The sequence below is a fragment of the Larimichthys crocea genome, chromosome XIV, assembly GCF_000972845.2.
Source record: "Larimichthys crocea isolate SSNF chromosome XIV, L_crocea_2.0, whole genome shotgun sequence".
Taxonomy (NCBI): Eukaryota; Metazoa; Chordata; class Actinopteri; family Sciaenidae; genus Larimichthys; species Larimichthys crocea.
This window is the reverse complement of record NC_040024.1, coordinates 5,941,318-5,953,679: the sequence shown is the minus strand read 5'-3', so window position 1 is coordinate 5,953,679 and position 12,362 is coordinate 5,941,318.

The window sequence follows — 12,362 nt, the reverse complement described above, 5'->3', positions numbered from 1 at the left end:
GTGTGTGTGTGTGTGTGTGTGTGTGTGTGTGTGTGTGCCCATGTGCAGGCATGTCTCTCCCTTGCCAGGTCAACAGTGGATTGCGTAACAGCTGTTGGTGGCTGTGGTCTGCACTACAATGTGTTACATAAGACAATTTGATGTTCAGAGTTATAATCCGGCCTGTGCTGCCTGAGCGCTCCCCATCTGGGATTTCCAGCCTGTCCTCGTCCTGAGCTGTGCACTCGCCTCCCCTCTGAGCTCCATCACACAGACACTACAGCACGTGTAAAGACAGGTCAGGATGTCCACTTCGACCAGCACTCTGATAGTGAGATCATGTTGAGACCTTTTTCATCAGCTCTTCATACACACTGTTTCAGACTCCACCAGCTTTATTGTCATAAATTAACAGAGGATATTTATATTATTAGACCTTTGGCAGATTTGTATTTGGATCAACATTTCAGATGAGGTTGTATGAATTGAATAAATCATGAAGTTGCACTGATCGATATTTTTAACCAGTCGCTGTATGGATGGCAGTGTCAGTTGCTTGCCAGTCCACTGATTTGGTCCAGACTGAAATATCTATCGTACTGATCGGCATGAAATTTTGTACTGACGCTCCCGCCTTGCTCTGTGACTTTGCCTCTAGCCCCACCAGCAGGTCAAAGTTTCATCCTTTGAAATATCTGAACGTCTACTAAATGGACTGGGATAAACTGTTGTGGAGACATTTATGATGTCCAGATGAGAAAAGACCATGCTGGTGACCCTCTGACTTTTCATGTGGTGCTGTGAGGATGTTCAGAGTGAAATGTTTTCATCCAGACCAGATTTTTTTAGCTTTAATTAATAGTGACATTCATGTGTTTGGTAAACCTGTGACTTCATATCTAGAACCATCATCGGGTCACAACTGTAATGCGACATCTGCTGAGGAGCTTTACTTTGTATTTAGTGCTAATCAGCAGATTTTTGTTTGCTAAGAGAGTGAGCATGCTAAAAATTTGCATCAAAGCACTAGTGTGGCAACATACTGACTTACTTTTAACTTTTAGTTTTGTAATATAGCATTTTATATAAAGTGTGTGTCCTCTTTTACTGAATGCAGTTTCCACGTTAAGATGAAAAACATGCTCCTCAATCAAACCTCCTGACAATTGTGATGGTTTGTTCAGGATGTGAACATGATCCTGTGTGGGTGTAGTTCTCTGTTGTAGTGACAAACAAAAAGTCCCAGTAGGTAAAATGAGCCCAATAAAAATAAACCTTAGATATCCTGCAGGTGTCTCCTTGAAGGGCACCTGTGATCTGAGAGATGAAAAGGATGTCAGAGTGAATATCCACCAACAGCATCTGGAGATCACCTCTGACAATCAGTCAGCCTGCTGCTGCACACCATGGGAGGTGGTGTGTGTGTGTGTGTGTGTGTGTGTGTGTGTGTGTGTGTGTGTGTGTCACTGCAGACGTGTGAACTCACCATGGTGTTTAGGTTGCTCAGAGAAAGGATGAAGGTGTTTTGAAGCGTAGTTCTCACATGTATGCACACACACACACACACACACAGCTCTGCATGCTGAATGGGTCCTTTATCCAGTCCACGGCTGCATCTCTTGATGTAAACAAAGTCCTTGAAAGTGTCTCAAAGGCCTCATTTGAAATTGAGAAAACAATTCTTCTTCTTTTATGCAACAAAATATCATATTTTCTATTTTACAGTCTCCATGTGTATATCTTCAACCTCTCTGCCCTTCAGTAATCGATAGACTTAACGTTTAAAGAGTGTATGTGTGTGTGTGTGTGTGTGTGTGTGTGTGTGTGTGTGTGTCCTCTTTAAAAGAAAAAAAAAAACGGTACAACCCGGTGGGCATGAAGCTGAGGCCCACAGACAGCGTAGAAAGTATTGACGCTGGTGTTGCTGGTTGAGAACATATACTGTATGGTTCTGTTTACCTGATAAGGGTGTTTTACCTTATGAAGAGATTTCAATGGAGGACTAGCTGGGTGTCATTTTAACATGGGAGGCCGCTGCTCCTGTCTACTGTAGTTTTATATCACATAGTCAGCAGTGTATCTACCCTGCAGCTGGTTGATCAGAAAACATAATGAATCATTTTACAGATTGTAAAGCCCTCTGAGGCAAATGTACTTTGTGACTTTGGGCTATACACATAAAACTGATTTGATTTGATTTGATTTGATTTTACAACGCTGATGACAAATGGTGTGTTGTGCTGTTAAGAGGATGAATCGCACATTTCTCATCATGCAAGAAATAAGTTTTGCTTTTGACCCTTTGACTGCTTTATCCTCCTCTGTAAGTCGCTTTGGATAAAAGCGTCTGCTAAATGCAATGTAATGTAATGTAATGTAATGTAATGTAATCAAACACAGGCTTTCTGTTAGAATAACCCTGATGACTCCTCCAGAGCCACAGAGAACATTCAACATACTACTTGTGGCTGGCTACTGAAGAATGAACTTCAAGTCTTAGCATGAAGGAAAAGTTCTTAAAGATGTCAGAAAACATCTAGAATGGAGCGACTCTTAAAATCTTCCCATCAGTAGCTGTTTACAAGGCCAAGAATGAAATTTCAGCCTCACAGAGTTACAGGCTTAATAACGCTCCAACCAACCCAAACACAGGGAATTAAACAAGTGCTCTTTAATGATAGACAAAACGATGAGACCTAAAACACAAAGAAACCAGGAGCAGGATACAAACCAAAGGACACAAAAACAGACTAACTTAAAAGCATCTGGAAAACCAGGAAAAAACATTAACAGGCAAAATAATCCACAGGAATCAGAAACCGAGAGAACACAGAGGAACAAAGAACACAAGAAACAACATGAAACCATGAAAGGAAACATAGGAACTAAATAGACAGGACTAATCAGACAGGTGAAACAAATCAGGGGCAGGTGCAAAATCAAAAAGGGCGGGAAACAAGACAGGAAGTAGAAGACAAGACAGGCAGTGGAACTACAAAATAAAACAGGAAACACAAACAAACTCAAAACTATGACAGTTGTTATCACAAGGTAGACTAAATGATCTGATTTAATTTATAATGCACTTTACATTTGAAGCAAATCTCAAAGTGCTACAATACACACACGTAATACACGCAGACAAAGCAACAAATACTGTATATCACAACAAAAGACAATATGATTTGGAAAAAAGGAAAGTTTTAAGTCCTTTTTTAAAACTCTCAAGAGTCTGTGATGCCCTCAGATGGTCAGGAGGGGCATTCCATAGGCGGGGTGCAGCGGCACCGCCCATGGTGCTGAGTTTGGTCCTCGGGCAGAAGAGATTGTTTGAGTTTTTGGAGCGGAGGGATCGTGTGGGGGTTTGTGGGATGAGCAGTTCTTTGAGGTAGATAGGTGCGTTGCCATAGATGCACTGATGACCGAGAAGAGAGATTTCATACTGAACTCTAGCGGAGATGGGAAACCAGTGCAGTGAGTGAAGAATGGGGGTGATGTGTTCTGATTTTCGCACTCGCATCAGGATCCTAGCAGCGCTGTTCTGGGCTTGTTGTAACTGCTGAAGGTGTTTACTGTGGGTCCCGATGAGGAGTGCGTTACAGTAATCAAGTCTGGAGGAGACAAAGGTGTGGACTAGTTTTTCACAGTCTGGTAAGGTGAGATTTGGCCGGAGTTTGGCAATATTTCTGAGGTGGTAGAAGGAGATCTTACAGAGGTGTTTGATATGAGTTTCAAAGGTGAGGTGGGGGTCAAATCTAACGCCAAGATTGGTTACTGATGAAGAGAGGGGGATGTCATGACCAGAGAGGGTGAGGCTGGTTATGGAAGATGCCTGGATCTGGTTAGGGGTGCCCACAATAATAGCCTCTGTTTTAGAACTGTTGCGATGAAGAAAGTTGAGATTCATCCACGCCTTTATCTCCTCCAGACAAGCTGAGAGTAATGGCCAGGCAGCTGATAGCGATGGTGATGGTGATGATGGGGAATTTGGGGAGGGGTGTGTGCCAGTTTTTATGTAGAGTTGTGTGTCGTCTGCATAACAGTGGAAGGAAATTCCATGGCGATTGATAACACGGCCGAGTGGGAGCATGTATAAATTAAAGAGGATAGGGCCCAGGACTGAGCCCTGAGGGACCCCACAGGTAACCGTGTGTGTCTGGGATTTTGCATTGCCAAAAGAGATGTATTCAGTTCTGTCAGTGAGGTAGGAGTGAAACCAGTTTAAAGCAGTGTCATTGAGTCCAATGGAGTGATGTAGCCGGTTGAGGAGTATAGTATGGTCCACAGTGTCAAATGCAGCAGACAGATCGAGGAGGACAAGGAGCGAAGGTGAGCCAGAGTCTGCTGCCATCAGGAGGTCATTTGTGACACTAACCAAGGCTGTTTCTGTACTGTGCGCAGATCGGAAACCACACTGGAATTTTTCAAAGATATTTTTGTTTTTAAGATGGTCCTGAAGATTAGCAGCAACTACTTTTTCAAGAACTTTGGAAAGGAATGGGAGATTTGAGATAGGTCTATAATGGGCAAAATCTTCTGGGTCAAGTGTGGGTTTTTTGAGAAGTGGTCTGATGATGGCAGATTTGAGGGCAGCAGGGACAAATCCAGTCTGAAGGGAGAGGTTTATTACTGTGGTTATCAAAGGGCTGATTGCAGAGAGGTTATCTTTTACCAAGGATGTTGGGAAGGGGTCCAAAGTGCAAGTGGAGGGTTTCATTCTCCGAATGATGTTCTCAACCTCGGGGAGGCAGACATAAGGGAAGGAATTTAGGGTCATGGCAGGCAGAGTGGAAGAACCAGGGAGGCCAGAACGAATGGAGTCGATTTTATTTTTGAAAAAGACCATGAATTTGTTACAGTGTTCTTCAGTTTTTTCTGGCAGTGAGGGAGACTGTGGGTTGAGCAGATGGTTGATGGTTGAGAAAAGCTGCTTCGAGTGTCCAGGGTTGTTATTGATAATGTCGGAAAAATGGAGAGAACGCGCCTCCCTAAGCGACTTGGAGTAGGCCTTCTGATGTTCCTGGAAGGCCAGCTTATGAATGGTGAGACCTGTGGCTTTAAAACGCCTCTCGAGTACCCGCCCAGTCGCCTATAAAATAAATCTATTATTATTATTATTATTATTATTATTATTATTATTATTATTATTATTATTATTATTATTTATTATTATTATTATTATTATTATTATTATCTGAATCTATGAGGTTGAACTAGTCTTTAATCGTGTGCAGGTTGGTTGGATGATGCAGAACTCAGAGGCCACATAGACAGAAACATTTGGGGAGGAAAAACAACATGACACACTGGAACCTGGGAAGCAAAAGCCTCATGACTAGTACACTGACCTTTGTGTGTAAAACTGGTGAAATTCCTCTTTCAATCAGTCAGTCTGGGTCCCTAAAACAATATTTTTGATTGACCCACTGACCACCTTCAGCACAGTCTACATCTGAAAATAAATACTCATCCATATGTTATTTGTTCTGCATAGAAAAGTTGTAGACTCTGGGGAGCTCTTGTAGCTTTGGGGTTAAGATGGCGATTGTAGTTTGTAGTTTGGCCAACAACTGCAAGTCAGGACAGGAACAGGCCTGTATGCATTTATTTTATGAAAACTCTGAATATGGCACATCTGTCATCAGTCATACTGCTGCAGGCACATCTGCTATAAGCTGTTCACATCCTACTGAGTTGTTTGAGTGATGGACAAGTCAAACACACAGTACACTCACTGCCTACAAATGAATCCACAGACTGTTTTGTTTTATTCATATAAAAATAATTCTTCGCAATATTTGCTCATTATGGGCGACAGAAAGAAGCAGTGAACACAACACTGTCATCACCTTGACCCCTTTCACACTGTCAGCTTGTTTTAATGTTGTCATTTGATTATCATAAAAATATGTATTATAGTCACATCGAAGCAATAAAACAAAAAAATCACTGATTATGGTATTATGAATATGAACTCTAGTAGCTCTAGTGCAAAGTTTACCTCACAATTATCAAATAAAATCAGTAATTTTTCAGTTTGTTTACGGTAATTTAAAGTCAGTATTTTAATCTTTGTAGGAGGAAGCAACACATTGAAGAAACATATTTTAGAGGTTATACTGTACATGCTTTAGTTTGAAAAAGGTCCAACTGGAGGTCAGAGTTTATCCATCATTTTACACTGCTAAATACAACATAAGCTGAAGTGTTGCTGGCTTCACACACGCTCATATTATTTTTTTCCGCTCAGATTACAAAGCTCCTTAGTTCAGCCATTTTTAGCGCCTTTCCCGCTGTGTCCACTTGACACTCGGCATGCCCGTCGTCTTACTGCGGATTAAAAAGCCTCTGTGTGGTAAAGTCGTCAACAGCTCCAATCAACAGATGTTAGAAAACATGAAGCACATGTCAAAGGTTGAGACAGTCAGTCATGTCTGACACACATGAACACATGTTAAACCGTGTATGTGTTGATCACTGACACATGATGTGAATGAACACGGCATGTTTGTTTGTTCTTTGTCACGTTTGATCATTGCAGAGGCTGTAACTGAATTCCACATGCAGCAGAGCAGCAGCTCCTTTCTGTCCTGATAATGTGGTGTGTACGTTTGTTGGTGTGCTCGAGTGATTTTATGTTTTCGTTGCGTTTGTCCATCCCAAGGCACACATACTGTACAGCTGTGGGACTACTTGACATCAGCAGTACAACAATCAGCAAGTTAAACCCGCCACATGCTACAACAGGAACTACAAAACTTCGGTCTACTCCAGCGGCCCGCTTCAGCATCGACCCCCACTACTGCAGCACATCTGTGGAGGAAGCGGCACAGGCGGTGCGCGAGGAGACAGAAGCGGGACAGGCGCGGGGGTATCCAGGCCAGGCTAGGAGCTAATCCACACAAGTTGGCTATACCGTCCATCGTACTTGCCAATGTACGCTCCTTGGACAGAAAACTGGACTACATACACCTCCTGAGATCTACCCAGCAGACTGTGAGAGTGTGTTGACCTTTAGTTAATGCATCTCTGTATTCAGAGAGGTTAGGGTTAGTTTCATGGTACCAGGAGGGCAACAATTTGATCCAGACTGAGATGGATCAACAGTGTTAAAGGTTAGACATTCATGGTCCCCACAGGATGAATCATAGGCCCATTATCACATGAAAATGTTCACTTATCAACTCAAATATCGCCACAATTACTTTAAACAGAATGGAGGTGTTGCAGCCCGGCACCAGCCACTGAACAGCTACGGAGATCCGAAGGCACCCAGCAGTACTACAGCGTTATTTACTACAGCACAGATACAAGAGCACAATGCTAATCAGTCCTGCCCACTCAGAGACCAGAAAACAGAAAACTACATTGTTCTGCACTCAGGAAACAAACATATGTCAGAAAGCAACTGTTCAGATGGAGCAGGGTACATGTTCAATCCAACACACCCACAGAGCTCCAGCACAGCTTGATGAGAGGCCACAGGCCGTCACTGTGCCTGGCAACAGCCTCACAGAGTTCTCTTAAACTGTGTCTCAGTTCAATTCTAACAAACTAGTTTTAAGCCTGTAGTGTGTTCACACTGCAGGAATGTGCTCGAAAAGAACATTTCATTTCTGAGTATGCTTTTGATGGACTCTCTTCTCAGACAATGCAGGCTGCTCGCTGCTACCAAACAATAAAGCTAATTGTCCGAGGTACAGAAGAGAAAAAAACTGTTTTCTTTGTTCAGTGCGGCAGTGGAATTTTTTTCAGTTATAGTTTGATTGATGTCTAATGTTTCGCATCATTTCCTGTTTGAATGAAACCATTAAGGATGTAAAGCAGTGCAATATAAAGATTAACACGTTGTGTGGAAGTGAGGCCGTCTGTGGTCTGTTTTTGTTCTCCGGTGGTCAGACAGACTGATTTTTTTAGCATGTGTTCTTGTCATCGGTCACTTCCACTAAGCTCTCATGTGTTATCTCATTGTGATCTATTTGTTAGCACACTGGTATTAGATTGGTCACTCTTTCCTTTGTCTGTTTTATTGACTTCACCTATCTGATCCGATGATCTGTGAAAACCTCACAACACTTGACCGTGTAAACTCTGACACTGTGCAGAGGACGGAGGAGGGGTTGTGAGAGACGGGGCTGTTTTCGTGAAACACCTCAATAAACCATCTATTGTAGCTGTCCTCTTTTTTGTGGACATTAGTAAGTAAAAAGGGTAATTCACACTTCAGATTTACATCAATGCCCTTGATTGAGACCGTGGATGTGCACGCTCTGAACCATCACTGGATGAAAGGAGAGACTTGGAGGTGGGCAGATGGGTTGAGAGGTTGAAGCATGAAAAGCTCTGGCATTTGTTTTAGAAAATATAATGTCTTCCCCATCCTTGAGCAAAATGAAAAGCACCACCTGCATGAAGTGACGCTCAATGAGTTTCTCGCCTTTGGTTGTTGCTGCTTTTGTCTGACCGAGTGCATGCTGTCGCCATGGTTTTACTCTGCAGCTCTCACACAGGAGAGGAGGTGTGTGTGCAGGAGGGTGAACTTTGAGTTTCTGTCACACCTTTAATCTGTTCATTCATGCTTAGTGGCCAGGTTCTTCTTTTGTTTGTCCTAAAGAAAGTGGAAAAGCATCATTTCCTGTACACCAACACACTGCTACAGTGAAACACAAGCAGGAATACTGCTGTGAATCCATCCAATCCAGGAGTACACTTGCACACATATTCTTTATGATAACATATGTAGATATATTATTCAGTTCATTCACGTCACTTCACGTCTTTCACTTTTTCTATCAAGAATAAATCACGTCACAATCATTTCATGAGAAGAGGTAAAAATATTTTTTTCCTACTTTATGGGCAAGAGTGTATTAAAATGAATTTCTATATAGTATTTTAAAACTTGATCTCATGTCATCTTTTTAAGCATCTAATGCTTTCATTGACAAGAGGCAAGTTAAAGTGTACCCTGATTCTCCCTCTCTTCCAGCAAAGTAAAGAAACTGCAGCAGAAACTCCATCATGTGTGATGGAGGTAACACCGACCACAGTGACGACTGTAGCCATGTGTGGCAGGTAGTCAGAGCTGACAGCCATGAGCAGCTTTTGTCAGACTCTCAGACATGGTTGGTGACGAAAGCAGCCACTGTATCCATCACCTGTCTGCAGATCAACCAAAAGCAAAATTCAATTGCAGTAACCAGGTTTCAACCAGTAGAGTGTAATGGAAAATGTATATTACATGATTGTGTGTTCTTTTATAACCATATATAGCCATGTTTGATCTCAGTAATATTCAAAAAGTTTTTGAAGTATAACACTGTGTGCCTTATAGTCTTGTTTGGTTTCACTCAGTACCTTGCACTTAGAAATCTTTCTCTCATTTATGCAAGTTGTTTGTAGCAGTAGTTTTTTGATGTATAAACCTGACCTTGGTTCTCACGGTCCAGCAGAGCTTGTTAGTGAGGTTTGATAGTGATGAACACACTCCATTGTAACCACCTGGTACAGTTAGATAAGTAAATCATAATAATGACGAATACTCCTTAGAAATGTATAAGAATCAGTGTGGGACTGCCCCACCCTGAACATTTTCTGCAGACTGTCTTGTGCGTTTCTAGAACTGTTCCTCTTGCAAGAATAAAATGACAAAACCTTTAAGGACTAGTTGACTGAATCAAGATCCTTATTTTGTGTTAGTGAGTGCTTTCCAGAAAATTTCTGCAACAAGAGGGAGGTTGCTCTGCATATTTGTAGCAGAGAATTTGCTCTAAAATGTCACAAAATCAATCCACAACACAACTACATACACACATACACTAGTTAAATTACACTTTAAGTGTTTCATCCATCCATTCATCCGTCCATGACACTGATGTCTTCTCTCATCCTTCGTCAACACATCCCATCATTCCTCAGCTTCCGTCATTTTTTAAATTATTTCTATCTACACGCTTCCACTCGGCCATATCATCACATAATGTCCTTTTTCATTTCGTCACATCCGACATGCCAACTGCTGTTTTCGACCTATCTTCAGTTATGTCAGCTGTTGGATGTCACAAAATTCAACAACTTCTCAGAACAACTCAAAGTCAAATCATATTTTTCAGTCCCCAAAACCACATCAGTTCCATTCAGAATGGCCTTGGGCCCCTTTCAGCTAGTGTGAAGTCCCTGTCAGGAATGTAGGAGAAATATTTGACTCTCAGCTTTGTGCAGTCTTGTTTACTTCTCCAAAATAAAAGCAGTCCTCTCACAGCTCATCCATGTACTCATTTTATACAGGCTAGACTGCTGTAAGTCCCTCCTCTCTGCCATTAACCCATATCACTTTTTTTCCTGTGCGTTTGAGGGTTGATGTCAGGATTTTTACTGATCACTTTTAAAGCATGCCTGGGTCTGGCTCCAGGCTGCATAGCAGAGAGCACTCTGGGGACTGTGCTGTTCCCTGTTTGTCTTGGTTTTGTTTGGCTTCAGTGTTCTCTGTGTTTACTTTGTAAACTGTAACTACAGTAATTATTATTAACTTATACATTCATCTACAGCCTCTAGATCCTAACCATTGACAGACTCCCTTTCTGGTCTTCCAACCGCTCTCTACACTACCTGTCACATTTATACACTGACAGAAGACGCTGCTATGCGAGGTGACGATCATGGCCCGATCTGCCTCTGAGCGCAAATGTCGGACGTTGAATTACTTTTGTTTTGATCTAGCTGGTCGGTGTAGGTGGGATTGAAGGAGGTCATATATTTATCAGTCTCTTAATTACATGTCAGCATTAAATATTTCTTTCAATATCACAATTACAACAATGCATTGCACTGATAGATTTGAACTTGTCTCGCTTCATCTTATACACACACACACACACACACACACACACACACCTACACGCGCACACACAAACACACACACCACCCTGCAGCGGGCCATGTTCATTGTAATGGAATAATCTGTCATCCAGTGTGACAGTATGGCACTTTTATGTCTTTATTGATTTCTCCCAGATAACACACTACATTATGCTACATTGTTAGCATTATAAATTGATTGTTGATTTTGTCTTTTTAGGGACGCCTCTTGATTCATGCTGCAGAAGAAACTGTAGAACAAGGGTGTCCAAACTTTTTTTAAAGAGGGTCAGATTTGACATTGTGAAGATGCTCGGGTGCAAATACTAACATTTTAAAAATGAAAAAAAAAAAAAAAATACCAATAAAAGTTACATACAGATGCACTGTTCTGTAACAATTTTGTTTTCATTGTCACAATGAAATGACAAAGTCACCAAATCTAAGCCAATCAAGCAACAAATCTAAAAAACAGTTCTTCCTTTTCTTTTCACATCTGGAGTCAGATAACAGAATAAATTGTGTGGAACAAGTTAAACTTGCAAGTTGATACAAATCTGAACCTCATGTTCATTCTAAAACATCATCCAAAAAACTGAAAGTGCTTCGTGTTGTTTTAGTATGGACTAACCTGTGTGACCTATTGTTACATTCACTTCACATGACTTATTATGAGTAATGCGAAGTCTGTTAACATTGAAGTTTAAAAGTTTATCACTCTTTAACAAAATCATTCATGAAGTAATATTTAGTGTCACATCTACAGATATAGAACAGCAGCAGTTATGTCCTTAGAGGATCAAATGTTTTGTTATGTCAACCAAACAAGTTTCACGTGCAAATGCGCCCAGATTCTGTGGTTATGTGACAGTCTGCAGATCCACGGTATAGCAATCAGTAATTAAGGGTTGGACGGTTCCCAAAATGACTCCAGTTGGAGGTGGATGCAGATACAGATACCCACGACCTTCATGTGACTGTAAAAAGAATCACCAAATCAGCACCAGCTAGTCATCATGATGGAATACAGACTTGGTAAGAATGAAAGAAAAACGATGGAACTGCTGAGCTCTCGTCCCGCTCTGAGCAGGCAGCCGGTGGATGGACTGCCATCACCAAAATCAAATCCAATGAGCTGAAAGAGTTGCTGAGAATTCTCTGTGGGCTCATCACTGCCACAGACATCTTTCATACACAGACGCAGTTTTATCCATTATTCATATAAAAATATTGATGAATGCAGCTTGACATGAATCTGACAATACAATGTATTTATTCAGAGGCCAGAGTTGCTGTCATATATTGTTCCTTGTGTTTCTACTGTCACCAGACTTTCCTCAAAAACATCCTTTATGTGGGAATCAGAATCACTTTAATTCGGCAGGTACTGTTTATGAACACACACACAAGGAATTTGACTCCCGGTTGCACTTGCTCTCTTAGTACAAACATATAGACATAGGTACAAACAGAGGACTTGACAGGTAGATATAAACATAGACAAGAACAAAAACGGTGGTGGTGTG